This window comes from Cynocephalus volans, chromosome 5 (assembly GCF_027409185.1).
Source record: "Cynocephalus volans isolate mCynVol1 chromosome 5, mCynVol1.pri, whole genome shotgun sequence".
NCBI classification, from domain to species: Eukaryota; Metazoa; Chordata; class Mammalia; order Dermoptera; family Cynocephalidae; genus Cynocephalus; species Cynocephalus volans.
Window position 1 is genome coordinate 38,874,303 of NC_084464.1, and position 14,930 is coordinate 38,889,232.

At 39.9% G+C, this 14,930-nt stretch overlaps 1 protein-coding gene and 2 non-coding genes across 3 annotated transcripts in view; 2 read left to right on the forward strand and 1 right to left on the reverse strand.

Annotated features, from left to right (window-relative positions):
- LOC134377918 (histone H4) overlaps positions 1 to 14,930 on the forward strand; it is a 734,914-nt gene that overhangs the window by 33,639 nt on the left and 686,345 nt on the right. The gene's annotated exons all lie outside the window — the stretch shown is intronic.
- On the reverse strand, positions 11,432 to 11,504 carry TRNAV-CAC (transfer RNA valine (anticodon CAC)). Its single transcript has one exon. It is a non-coding gene; the product is annotated as a tRNA-Val (tRNA).
- Positions 13,469 to 13,550, forward strand: TRNAS-CGA (transfer RNA serine (anticodon CGA)). Its single transcript has one exon. It is a non-coding gene; the product is annotated as a tRNA-Ser (tRNA).

A 14,930-nucleotide genomic window follows, 5' to 3' on the forward strand; every position in this document is an offset into this window, starting at 1 on the left:
CCTTGGAAACCACTATCAATTCTCCATTTCTATATTTTTGTTATTTCAGGAAAGTTATGTAAATGGGATCATATAGTATATAACCCTTTGGAATTTTTTTTACTCAAAAATTCTCCGCAGACTTATCCAGATTCTTGCAGGTATCAACGGTTGATTCCCTTTTATTGTTGAGTAGTATTCTATGGCATGAATGTTTAACCACTGACTTGCTGAAGAACATCTGAGTCATTCCAGATTTTGGCTAGTATGGATAAATTTGATATAAACATTCATTTACAGTTTATTTGTATGAACATAAGTCTTCATTTCTCTGGGATAAATGCCAAGGAATGCAACTGTCTGGTTGCATGGTGAGTTCATGTTTAGTTTTTAAAGAAAATGCTAAAGTGTTTTCGAGAGTGTTTCTACCATTTTACATTCCATGCAGCAATTTATGGGTGTATTAGTTTGCTAGGGCTTCTATAACAAAATACAACAGACTGGATGGTTTAAACAGTAGAAATTTATTTTCTCCAAAATCACGGTGTCAGCCATGTTGGCTTCTCTTGAAAACTGTCTATGGCAAGCGACCGCCCTCTTGCTATTCACAGTGGTAACTCTGTGTATGTGTCCTCTCACTGTCTCTGCCTCTTCTTATAAAAACACCAATCAGATTGGATAAGGGCCCACCCTAAGAACCTTATTTTAACTTAATCACCTCTTTAAAGGTTTATCTACAAATACAGTCACATTCTGAGGAACTGTTAGGGATTCAACATATGAATTGGGGGTGGGGGCACAATTCAGCCCATAACAATGAATTATTAAGTTCTTTTTTTTTTTCATTGTCACTAACTTTTTGTATTGCCAGTATTTTTTATTTTAACCATTCTAATGGGTATGTAATATCATTGTGGCTTTATTTTGGATTTTTCTAATGTCTAATGGTGTTGACTCTGTTCATTTCACTTTCACATGCTTATTTCCCATCTAGATCCTCTTTTTTTTTTTTTTTTTGCAGCTGGCCTGTAAGGGGTTCCAAACCCTTGACCTTGTTGTATGTCCTCTTTAGTGAAATGTCTCATTGTATCTTTTGCCCATTTTCTAATTAGATTATTTGTTTTCTTTTGAGTTCTAAGAATTCTTTATATATTCTAGATACTTGTCCTTTATTATATATGTTTGCAAATATTTTCCTCCAATCTGTCACATGCATTTTCATCCTCTTAATAGAATCTTTGGCAGAGCAAATATATTTTATTTTAATGTAGTATAATTTATCAAATTTTCATTTTATGGATTGGGTATCAAGTCTAGGAAACTCTTTGCCTAGCCCTAGATCCTGAAGATTTTCTTCTATTATTTTCCTAAAATTTTTATAGCATTACATTTTACATTTAAGCCTATAATTTTGGTGTAATTTTATATTTTAATGTAATTGTTGTATAAGTTGTAAGATTTAGGTCAAGGTTCATTCTTGTTCCTTTGGATGTCCACTTGCTTCAGTAAGTATATATCAGCTGTAGGGTTTTTGTAGATGCTCTTTAACAAGTTGAGGAAGTTCCTCTTCCTATATTTTTGAGAGTTTTTAAATTTTTAATCATGAGTGGTCGTTAAATTTTTTTCTGTATTAAACTGATATGATCATGTGGTTACCTTCCTTAAGTGTTAATATGGTACATTACATTGATTGCAGGAGCCTGCCTTCTCACTGTGTCCTCCCGTGGTTACCCCTTGGTTAGTGTGTGTCAGTGTCCTAATTTCCTCTTCTTATAAGGACACCAGTCATATTGGATTAGGGTCAACCTAGATGCCTTCATTTTACCTTAATTACGTCTTTAAAGGTCTTATCTCCAAATATAGTCACTTTATGAAGAACTGGGGGTTAGGACATCAGAATATTAATTTTGGGAGAACATAATTTAGCCCATAACAGTCATAGTGTATAATTCTTTTTACATACTACTGTATTCTATTTACTAATACTGTATTCAGGATTATTGTGCCTGTGTTGATGAGGGATATTGGTCTGCAGTTTTCTTTATGTGTGCTATCTTTGTACTGTTTAGGGTAATGCTGACTTAATAAAATGAACTGAAAAGTGTTCTCTTCTATTTTCTAGGAAAGATAATGTGGAATTGATGTTCTTTGATAGATTTCTCCAGTAAAACCATTTGGGCTTAGGTATTACTTTTATTTGAATTTTTTAGATTATAAATTCAATTTGCTTATTAGTTATAGGGTTATTTAAATTATCTATTTCATATTGAATAAATTGTGGTCATTTGTGTTTTTTGAGAAATTGGTCTATTTCATCTAAATTGTCACATTTATGTGTATAGAGTTGTTCACAGTATTGTCTTAATTATTCTTTTTATGTCTGCAGGGCCCATAGTGACATCTTGTGCCTTATTCTTTATATTGGTAATTTGTGTCCTATCTTTTTTTTTTTTTTTTTTTTGTCGGTTTTTCTAGAGGTTTGTCAGTTTTATTGTTCTTTTCAAAGAACCACTTCTGTGTTTCATTGATTTTCCTGGTTGTTTTTCTGTTTACATTTTATTTCTGATCTTTATTTATTATTCATTTCCCTCTGCTTGCTTTGGGCTTATTTTGCTCTTTTCCTTTTTTAGGTTTTTGAGGTGAGAACATAGACATTAGTTTGAAACTTTTTGTCAGGACTGGCCTGTGGCTCACTTGGGAGAGTGTGGCCCTGATAACACCAAGGCGATGGGTTTGGATCCCTATATAGGGATGGCTGGTTAGCTCACTTGGGAGAGCGTGGTGCTGACCACACCAAGTCAAGGGTTAAGATCTCCTTACCAGTCATCTTTAAAAAAAATAAAATAAAATAAATTTTTCTCTTTTCTGATACATTTTTGAGTGCTGAAAATTCCCTTGTCACATACTGCTTAGGTGTGTGCCACAACTGTTGCTATGTTGTATTTTTATTTTCATTTAGTTAATTTTATCTTTTAATCTTTATTGAGACTTTCTTGTTAACCATGTAATATTTAGAAGTGTATTGTTTTGTTCCTAAGTTTTTGGATATTCTCCTGTTATCTTTCTGCTACTGATTTCTAGTTTGATTTCATTATGGTCAGAGAACATACTCTGTATGACTTCAGTTCATAAAAATGTGCTGAGATTTGTTTTATTCCCTGGGATATAGCCTAACTTGACATATGCTCAATGGGCACTTGAAAAAAAAAAATGTATATTCTGTTTTTGTTGAGTGGAGTGTTCCATAAATGTCAATTCAATCCTGTTGGTTGGTGGTGTTGAGTTCTTTCATACCTTTCGTGATTTTCTGCCTAGTTTTCTATCAATTTGAGAGGGATGTTGAATGCTCCAAATATAATTGTGGATTTACCTATTTCTCCTTTCATTTCTATTAGGTTTTGCTTCACATATTGGTACATATACATTTAGGATTGCTGCGCTTTCTTGGTGAATTGACCCTCTTGATTCATTATAATGTCCCTTTCTGTCTCTGGTAATTTTTTTAACTGTGGAGTCTATGTTATCTAATATTATGTCCACTCCTGCTTTCATTTCATTAATGTTTGCATAATATATCTTTTCCTATCCTTTTACTTTTCTTTTTCATTTTTTTTACATTTACCTGTTTGTTATAAAAGAGGTTATAAAGGATACAGTTGAAGAACTATCCTTTTCCTTTCAGAATGCCTATATAACTATTTTTAATATGACTTTCTTTTACACAGCATGTTGTTCAGTCATGATTTTTAATCCATTCTGCCAAGCTGTGTCTTTTAATTGGTGTGTTTAGGTCATTTACATTTAATGTAATTGTTGATACATTAGAAATTGTCTGCCTTTAGTTTGGTTTCTTGTTTCTTTTTTTTTTTTTTTTTCGTCATCCTGTGAGTTGCTTCATTTTTTCCCAATTCTCTTTTGATGTATAAATGTCTCCAGAATGGAAGATAAGACCAGCATCTCTAGGTTTACAACCCCTAGAATGTACCTATGATCCAAGGGTGTTAGCTCAGCCAGACAAAGAGATCAAAGGACTCCAAGCCAAATGCTTACCACTTTAGGGAGTTTATTTCCAGCAAACATAGACGGGAGACTGAAAGATCAGTTCCCACCCCTGTACAGACTAACAGAGGTTTTATAGAGTTTGAATTAAAGTAAGGGACTAATACAGAAAATTGGTACCAGAGAAGTGGGGTGTTGCTTATAACAAGTACTTGAAAATGTGGATGCAGCTTTGGAACTAGGTGTTAGGCAAAGGTTGGAGGAGTTTACAGGACTCAGAGAAGACAAAAAGACCAGGGAAAGTTTGGAATGTCTTAGAGACTGGTTGCGTGGTGGCAAGCAGAATGCTAATAGAAACATGGACTGTAAAGACCATTCTAAGGAGGTGTCAGATAGAAATAAGGAGTTCATCAGAAACTGGGGCAAAGATCACCCTTGCTGTGAATGGCAAGGAATTTGGCTGTATTATGTCCATGCCCTAGGACTTTGTGGAAGTTGGAATTTAAGAGTTGTGAACCAGATTATTTGGCAGAAGAAATTTCCAAGCAGCAGAACATTAAGGAAGCTGCATGGCTACTTGTAAGAGCCTATGCTGAGCAGCAAAGACTTGCTGTGAAGCCAGAATTTAAAAGGGAGGCAGAGTGTAAAAATTTAGAAAATTTGCAGCCTGGCCATAGAGAAGCAGAGAGAAGCAGACAGCATGCAGTGGTGCAGCCCAGCGAACATTAGCTAAGAAGATTAGTACGAAGAAAGGGGATTATCAAGAGAAGGGGAGAAGGGCCCTGAAGGCATTGCAGAAGCCTCTGGGGCCAATCCTTCTATTTCAGGCTCAAAGATGTAGGCAGACAGAATTGTCTTGGGAAACAGGCTTGAGGAGCTCTCCATGGGCTTACTGCTCAGGGCCACCTTGGGAAGCTGCTTTCAGCACCAGCACCCCAGCTGCTTTGGCTGCTCCATCTGTTGGTAAATGTGTCCCAGGTGTGGCTGGTCATGCAGCTTTGGAAAATACAAGCTGGAAGCCTTGGTGGCATCCATGTGGTGTTAGGTTTTCAGGCTTGCAGAATGCCAGGGCTGTGGAGGCATGGGAGCCTCCACCCCAATTACAGAGGATGTATGGAAAAGTCTGGAGGTCCAGGAAGAGATCTGCCACAGGAGCAGAGTCACCAAAGACAGCCTTCCCTAGAGTAATGCCAAGCAGAAATGTGGGGTCAGAGTAGGAGCAGAGAAACCCCAACAATTCCATGCCTAGTGGAGCCAAGAGAGTGGGACTGTCACAGAGACCCCAGACCTGTGGAGCTACCAGTGTTCAACACCAGCCTATGAGAGCTAAAGCATCACCTGAGACCAGGAAAGCCATAGGAGTGGAGCAGCCTGTGGACTTGGGGACACAACCCCCACAGCAGCATGCAGAGGACATCATACGTGGAATCAAGGTACCTGATTCACCAGCCTTGAGATTTGATGCCTGCCCTGCTGGGTTTTGGACTTGCTTAGGACCTGTTACAACTTTCTATTGGCCTATTTCTCCCTTTTGGAATGGGAATATGTACCCTATGTTTGTCCCACTATTGTATCTTGGAAGTAGATAACTTGTATTGATTTCACCAATGGGACTTTGAACTTTGGACTCTTGAGTTGAAACAAGTTAAGACTTTGGGGATGAAATGAATGTATTTGCATGTGAAAAGGACATGAGTTTTGGGGGGCAGGGGCAGAATGTAGTGGATTGAATTATGTCCCTCCAAAACTCCCTGAAACTTGAATTGTGTCCCCCAAGTTTTATGTATTAGAAACTTAGCCCCACTGACTGTTAAGAGGGTGGGACATCCTATTATGGTAATTGAAAGGTGGAGCCTTAAAGAGATTGGATTGTAGGACCATACAGTAGTGAATGGATTAAAAATGGTGGTCAAGGGCGTGGTTCTGTGGGCTTTTAAAAAAAAAGAAAAGAATCTATCTCTCTCTCTGCTCTCTGCTTCCACCATCTTGCAATGTGAGACCCTTAGGACACTGTCACCACCACCAGATGGACTTTGGACTTCCCAGCCTCAAAAACTATAAGAAATAAATTTTGTTTTTCTTTATAAATCACCCAGTCTTAGGTATTCTGTTATAGCAACACAAAATGGACTAATATACGTAATTTAGGGGGTGTTTGGGGGGACCTGATGGTAATCATTGCTATTGGATGGCTTGAAATGTGAGGACCATCTTGACCTGTTGGGCAACCAATGGACTCCGTGGTTTGTTGGAAGAAAGAGATGAGCATTTGGAATAAAAAATGTTTAATTGTTAAGCCTAGAACTAGAACCACAAGGGGAGTTAGAAAAGGGGGTTGAAAGGAGGCCCACTGGGGCCATTGTGACCAGGATGTGTTTGTTGTTTGTTGAATTTGAGATGCCCTATTATGTAGTTTTGTTGCTTTTTTCTTTCTTTCTTTCTTTTTTTTTTTTTTTTTTCTGCATCTTGGAATATTCTGGAGTGGTTAACATGAAAACAACATTTTTTTCTCTAGGAAGAGACAGGTGCCTCCTTTTTTAGCAGTTAGGATATCAAGGGCTCATTTGTTTTGAAGAACCATTCCTGCCAGTGAATTTATTTGATCTTGAATGGTGGTAAAGTTGAAAGCCATTTTATTTGGAGTGTTAGAGAAGACTTTTGGCAGTTGTTGGAAATAAATTTATGGCAGTGGCAATGCCAGCTACTCCTGTCCCAGGAGGTGTCCTTTGGTTTGGTTGGTGGGAAAAGGGGGTGGTTGAGTTTTTCCCTGAGGGAAGGTGGATATACATACAGTGCAGTCTGCAGTAATTTGTTGTAGTTGTGAGTGTAGTTTGGGACAATACACTTGGGTTTGAATGAGTTTTAGAAGAGGTTTGAACCCCATGTGGAAGTGATTGTGGATACCTTGCATCATTTGGGATTGTCAGTTGTGAGGTAGGACTGTTTTGTTATTTAAGTAGATCCAGTCTCCTGGTATTTCAGCCTTGTGTTTTTGTAAGCATTCTTGTGGAGAGTATGTTGGGGAATACATGGAGGTTATGTTCATGATTTTGTTATGTTGGGTGGTGGCTGCCTGTTTTGCCTCATTGTCTGCAAAACTGTTTCCTTGAGCAATGGGATTAGTAGGGGACTGATGTACTCTGTAATGTATGACTGTGGCTGCCTTTGGAAGTTTGGCTGCCTATACGAGTTTGTGGATGAGGTTCCCGTTAATAATGGTAGTCCCTTTGGTAGTTAGGTATCCCCTTTCTTGCCAGATAACTGTGTGTGAGTGTAGGATATTGTAGGCATATTTAGAATCAGTGTAAATATTAATGGTGGTGCTTTCAGCCAGAGTGAGGGCTCATGTTAGGGCAATTAGTTCTACCTGTTGAGAAGTGGTGCCAGCCAGCAAAGGAGCTGCCTTAATAACTTGGGTATGTGTTACAATGGCATATCCTGCCTGTTTGGAATTGAAACTGGAGCTACCATTAATAAACCAGGCCAGGGTATTTGGTAGTTTTGATTGCTTGATGTGTGAAAAAGGGGAGACTAAGGAGTTTACCATTTCAGTGCATGAGTGGGTAGGTTCGGGTGTGGTTGGCACAGGGAGCAAAATAGCAGGATTAATGGAAGCACATTTTTGGAAAGTAATAGAAGGTTGCTAACAGACATCAAATTTATAGTGAAGCTTGGGTGGAAGAATTGTGGAAGCCCATTTTTGGAAAATAATAGCAGGTTGCTAACAAACGTCAAATTTATGGTGAAGCTTGGGTGGAAGAATGATTCTTTATGAAAAGTTTATGGGGACAATGCCTCAAAGAAATTTGCAGTTTACAAATGGATAACTCATTTTTAGAAGGCATGAGGTGATGTTGAAGATGACCTACAGAGCCAGATTATTCACATCAATTTGCGAGTAAAAAACTAATCTTGTCCATGCCCTAATTGATGAGGGCCCACAATTAACAGTGGAAGTAATAGCCAACACCACAGACATCTCAACTGGCTCAGCTTACACAATTCTGACTGAAAAATTTAAATTGAGAAAGTTTTCTGCTTTATAGGTGCCAAAACTGTTGTACCCAGATCAGCTGCAGACAAGAGCGGAGCTTTCAATGGAAATTTTAAACAAGTGTTATCAAGACCTTGAGGCATTTCTTTGAAGAACTGTAACAGGAAATACAACATGGGGAGGTAGGGGAGAGAGAGAGTGTGTGTGTTTTGAGAAAGTTAGCCAAAGCTGTAACAGGAAAAGAAAAATGCTGGGGAAAGCTTCACCAGGCAGTCCTCTTGGAAAAACTCAAAAATTAAAATTTGTCATGTGCTTGTGCAGTGACCCTGTAGCTAAATGTGCTTATCTACCACGACCCCCAGAACTCAGACCAGTTAATAATCAACTGCCTGCCTGCATTCCTCGCTTCTGTAATCTCGCTTGTATTCTTGCTTCTGTAATCTTGCTTATATGCCTGTTTAGGTCACGTGAATTTGGAGAAGCCGAATCCAGTAACTGCCTGCTTAAGATACATGCTTAGAAACTGAAACTTAAAAAGCCCACCTAACCTGCCTATAAAAGGCCCCACAAAACCTTTGTTCGGGGTCCAGAACTTCAGAGCAATTAGGCCATCTAGAACCGCTAGCGTAATAAACTTCTGACTCTCCAACCCCCAAAGTGTCTGCCGCTTCCTTGCCGAATCCGATTCTACAGCACTCTACCACTGAAACAGTAAGGCTAGGTCTGTAAACAAAACTGACTCCATTTTCCCTGCAGAGGACACTTTGTTACTTTTCCACTCCTCAGTCATGAGACACCCCCCCCCCCCCCCCAGGGCAAATGATTACCCTGTGGCCTCCCCGGACAAAATAGACTGAGGTAAGAGGGGAACAGATATTCACTGAGTTGCAAAACCCCTCCCCAAGTCTTCTTTACTATAATTGTAAAAATTAAGTTACAGATGAACCTTAGGAGGCCTTTAGGAATTCCCACATGCACACAAAGTTTCAAGGTGAGTGCCACAAAGACCTTCCTAGGGTAACAATGATGAATACTACATCATCTTGGACCTACTGGGCAGGTGCAAGGACCAAAGCCTTAACTGAGCATGTGCCTATGATGCAACTAGGAAGAACAGAATGGACCACCTCTAGTGACACTGGCCTGTATCCCTTAACTCCTTTCCCTATAAAAGACCCTGAACAGCTCCTCTCCAGTGGGGGAAGGGGGGGGCGCGAGCTTTCCTGTAGCTAACTCCTTTATGCATGTCTGTCTCCTCTTTTAATGAAGTGTTGCTTGCTTTACTGCTGGGTACATTGTTCATTTCTATGACTTTGGGACCCAAGAGCCTAATTTGGTAACACCACAACAATGCTCCTGCTCATTCCATCAAAAAGGGAAATTTTGCAAGAGTTTTGATGGGAATGAAAGGGACTTAGCCAGAAAAACAGCCATCTTTGGGGTAACTGAGACCAAACAAAGTTTCAGTCAGCCATTTACTTGGGAGCTGATAATCATCAACTCCTTGAGGTTAGCAGAAGGATTGAGACTGCCCAGAGATGGAGTTACCCTTCTTATGCTGATTTACTTCAGAGGTGGTGCACCTACAATTAAAGACTTAAACTAAGTTTCTTGTTTTTCTTACCTCTCTAATCAGCTGTAAACAAGAGGAGATATAAGAGAGAGGCAACACAACCTAGCTGATCATAAACTACCCTTCTTACTTAAAGGAAAACTGAATCCGCATTAATTAGAAATCCAAGTCAGGTATTTTTATGATGTTTGACTGAGGTTGTTATCCTTGAGCTCTCCAAAGGAGGTAAGGACTCCAACCCTGAGGTAATATCAAGGACTTGAAACTGACCACAGACTCTGTGATGCTGAAGTTCCCAATCCATCAGGGACCCTGACATCTGCTGCTCCCAGACTCCCTCCTTTTTCCAGAACAAAGACCCATACCTCATCTTCCCACCTCTTCCCCTTTATGAACCCCAGAACAGCCACAAGCGTTTGGGCACCAGAAGTTGGGATGATTTTAGCCTGGTCTTCCCCCAGATGCCAGTTATCTGAATAAACCTTCCAATTCTTGCATCAACTTCTGGACTTCCGAGTCATTTATTTAAAGTGAGAGGGCAAGCCGAGCCTGGTCTGTAGTAACAGGAAACCATTAAGTGTCCACTGTACAGTCCTGATTTGGCTCCCTTTGACTTCTTTTTGTTTCCTAATCTTAAAAAATATTTAAAAGGCACCCCCTACCCCTTTTTGTCCAGTTAATAATGTAAAAAATACTGCATTGACATGGTTAAACTCCCAGGACCCTCAATTCTTTAGGGATGGACGAAATGGCTGGTATAAACACTTACAAAGTGTTTTGAACTTGATAGAGCTTATGTAGAGAAATAAAGTTTATATTTTAATTTTTATCTTTTAATTCCATTTTCCCATAAGCTTTTTAAAGTCCACTAGTATGCCCCCTCATATGGTTGGTTCTCTGAAATGTTAGTCATCCTAGCACCCTTACCTCCCCAGTGTTGAAAATCCGACAATTACCAAAACAGCTCCAAGAGATCTGGAGTGAGCTTGCACCATCCAAACTCTGAGAACACTCTAGTTTCCTCTTCCCGCCCAGGACGGACTTGGCCTCTAGCTGAGCGAGCTGAGCTGGACAGAGTCCTGGGAAATGTCGGAGAGAACGAACTGCCCTGCAGAGTTTATTTCAAGGGCGCAGTTTAGGCCTCCTGAGTGAACACAGCTGGTCTGCCTGGCTGCTCCACCCCAGAGAGTTGTGGGGATAATCAGAATAGCAGGCTGAGCCCCCGCAGACACCAGGACTGTGGGGGCGGGAGATGGAGGTGGGGACGGGCCCAGCGCTGCCCCGCGGTGGACTCGCCCCAAACAAAGAGCCTCAGCTCAAAACCTGCGGCCACTCGCGTTCTGGGCGGGGCCAGGGAGCATCAGGGAAAGAGCACGGGTCAGAAACGGGTTAAGCCGATGTCTTTGTCGGTTCCTGAGGACAGGAGCGTTGCATTATCTTCCAGCATTCTCCTGGCCACCGCAACATTCTCCTCCCACGGTGCAAGGGGTCAGTATATTTTGGTTGAAAATATTTGTCTAGCGAGAGATAAATTGGGAGTGGTTGTTTATTTCCCTGACACTGGGGAAGCTGTGGCAACTTTGTTTCAAGGTGGAACCTTAGAGGTGAGTACCGAGAAGGGAAGAGCTCGTCCCCTGAGGGCCGCGAAACCGAGCAGCGTGGGCCCCTGAGGATAACCTCCAGTCTTTTTTAAAATTTTTTTTAACGATGACCGGTAAGGGGATCTTAACCCTTGACTTGGTGTTGTCAGCACCACGCTCTCCCAAGTGAGCCACGGCCGGCCCATAACCTCCAGTCTTAACTTTTGTTTTTCGTAAATATAAGGAAGTCGCAAAACCTTCCTCTAAGTGGAGTACGCTACCTGTTGAAGTAACAAACAAGGATTTTGTTTCCGCCCGGTTTCGAACCGGGGACCTTTCGCGTGTGAGGCGAACGTGATAACCACTACACTACGGAAACGACTAGAAGCAGGATTTTCCCCATGTATATTTGAGAATGGTTTCCTGTTGGACCTAGACGTGTTAATTACAGGCTTGTCCAGGAAATGACCATGGTTGTAACGCATTTTTCTCTTTCTCTTTTCTATTTGCGAAAACAAAAATTTCATAACCAAGCCTCACCCAGAGCCGCAATTCGTCCACGAACTCCAAACGTGGAAAGCTAAAGCGACATCCTGTAGAATTTGATTTCAAGACTTCCCCGTGCTGTCTACACCCGTTTCTTTATCCGTGCAACGCGCCCTCGTACTCATCTCTTGGTAACAGAAAATGACTCTGAAAACCAGAAAAGAGCAGTCTGAGCCCAGGAGAAGATCGGCTACCATCGGCAGCTTCTGCCACTGCTTCCTTTGTCATTCCCTTTGCAGTCAATTGACTAGAAGTAGTCACGGCTTCTGGATAGAGGGAAGCAGATGAAACATGTAGACAACACATCCCTGCTATAGAATGCAAAACACGCTTTTTCGGAGAGTAAGAAAAATGATGTGATTATTACCTCAAAAATATATTTCAAAACACTATTTTTATGGTATCTAAAATTTAATTTATTTATTTTCTCGTTTCTTTTTTGGCAGCTGGCCTGTACCGGGATCTGAATCCGTTACCTTGGCGTTACCAGCACCACACTCTCCCAAGTGAGCTAACTGGCTAGCCCTAAATTTAAAATCGTATGAATTTATTAGTAATCCACATACAGCATCAGTGCTCAATGTAAGTATATATGAAAAATGAAATTAAGGTTGAATGTGGGCAGATGAACAAACTGAAAAAACTGAAGACATCAAAAGCAACAGTAAAGAGAAGGCACAAAATTACAAAGAATAAAATTTGCTTTAAAGAAGGAAAATTATTCTATGTGTTCTAAAGTTGAAAGCTGCTTATTATTTTAAATTTGGACATTTTAGGTAAATGTGTCTTTTGCATATTGGTCACTAGGTGAATGAGCCTAATGAAACAAATTATTAAAGTGCGTTGAAAGGGAATTATTCTGACCTCATTCTTCATATTTGAAAGTGCTGCCCCACTCTGCAGTCCTGGCTGTCAGTAGAGTCTGAAAGATCATCAGAGCCATCAAAGAAGCCATTTTCTAAGTGTCATGTGTTTATTGATTATTCTTGAAGAGATATTTTGTAAAATGCATGTGCAATCTAACACAAATATATCTACCATGGTAGCATTCTATACACATTGCTCAGAACTTTGCTTTTATGTTAAAATGTACATATATAATGATCTTTCTCATTTTCTTTCAAATATGCGTAGTACTTCACTGTAGTTATGCCATAGTTTATCTAATTAAATAATTCTGAATTATTCAATAAATTAAAAGTTAATAATTATTTAATACAATTTAAATTACTTACATTTTTCCTGATCTTGCAATTACAAATAATGCTGCAGAGAGTAAGCTTGAGCACAGTATAATTTCTCATGTGTGCAAGTATATCGTGCACCTTTGAGGAAATGTTGCCTCAAAGGGTATATGCATTTGAAATATTGGTAGATCTTGCTAATTTGTCCTCCATAGAACCAATGTGTAGTGTATTGTCTGTGAAAAACACAATTGAATAAGATCCTGGACACGCTTAAGAAAACTTTTTACTTCATTTCCTGCGCAACTATGAAGCAAAGCAGGCAATACGTGAAGACTGTAGAAAATAATTAAAACCAGGGATTCTTGTGATGCTGGGATATTGCCTTCTCTCAAAGAGGGGAGATTTAGTTGGGGTTTTGAGAAATAGGGTCAGGATGGGTGAGGATGGGAAGGGGCTGAGTGGAGAGATCTGATGTTGGGGCTTGGGAAGTGGTCCTTTCAAACATGCCAAGTAAGCAAGAGTGGCTAGCACTGATGAACAAACAGGGTTATAGAACTCAGGGCATTATGAGTACGTGTCTTCAGAGCATAAAAGGGACCCGCTATGTCAGGCTGTGATGGCCGAGTGGTTAAGGCGTTGGACTCGAAATCCAATGGGGTTTCCCCACGTAGGTTCAAATCCTACTCACAGCGTTTCTGTTTGCTTTTCTAAGTCACGAAATGTAACGCTACTCAGGTTTTCGTCATACCGCGTGCAAACTGAGAGATATGAGGCTCCAGCCGATCTGGAGTTCTGTTGCCCCGCCCACCCGTGAGCTGGGAGCGCCTCCGAGTATTTCCCCCTTTTTTCATACTCCGGCGACCTGAGCGCGGGGCGGTGCATTCTTCCGACCACCATCCACGGCCTCTTCACTGTCCACACCGAAGCTTGGGACTTAGTGAGCGTCCAGAATAGCTGCTCGTTTTTATCTTGAGATTGCTAAATGTGGAAATATCGGCAGATCCCAATGGCAAAGAGAAACTGAGGAAAATTTGTTTTTAAAATCTAGTATAAAATTCCCGTTCTGATAATAGAAATGTAGGTAGCTTCTTTAAACAGTTCTCTGGTATTAAAATCAACAAACAAAACAGGCTGATGGGAACCCAAAAGCTCTGGGATCATAAATATTCATTTTTGTGTGTATGTCAAGCGCTCTTAAAAACGTTGCACACAAATGAGGAAATGGAGTCAAAGGAGAGATACACAACTTGGCCAAGGCAACAAATCTAGTAGGGAAGAGTGTGGATAAAGGCCCCATGCAATGTGGCTTCACTCCGACCCAAACTGCGTCGCTTCTCGCTCTCAGAGAAGAGGACTGCCTCCACTTATGAATACTTTTGTATTTTCACATGCCTATTTCGCCTACATTAAGCCCTTAAATAATATTTAGTCAATGTATCTAATGATGGCTGGTATTTTAAAATTTTATAATCAAATCCGAGCTCCTAAGTTGCTGTGTGAATTTGGTTCTTGAAATGTTTACCTTTATTGAATTCTTGCATTCATTTTGCCTAATTTGAGAAAGGGGGAGATGTTTCTGAACTTTTTTTCTGCTGCATAGTCTCAAGTTATTTCCTCCATAGTTATGGCTCTTTGGAAAGTGAAATGGATTTTATTCCATTTTCTCTTTCATTATATCAAAATTTAAAAGTATGTGGATCACTAATTCCTGACCCACACATAGCATCAGTATCCAAAACAAATATACAAAAAAAAAAGAAAGAAAGAAATTGTTTAATGGACAGGTGAACAGACTGCATAAATTAGAGTACAAACAATAGATACAAACAGGCTCATCAATGAAAAAATGAGAATAACATTCATTCTATCACATACATAATGTTCTACAGCAGAAAATTCCTTTATAAATATTCCTTTATAATTCCTTTATTTTCTAAATAAATATTCCTTTATAAATATTATAAGGGACTGTAACTTATGCAAACTGACCACAAAGAAAATCGGTCTGTTTTGCCAGAATCCAGTCTTGCTCAACTCATTTTTATGTGCATAGTGAATTAAGCCATTGTTTT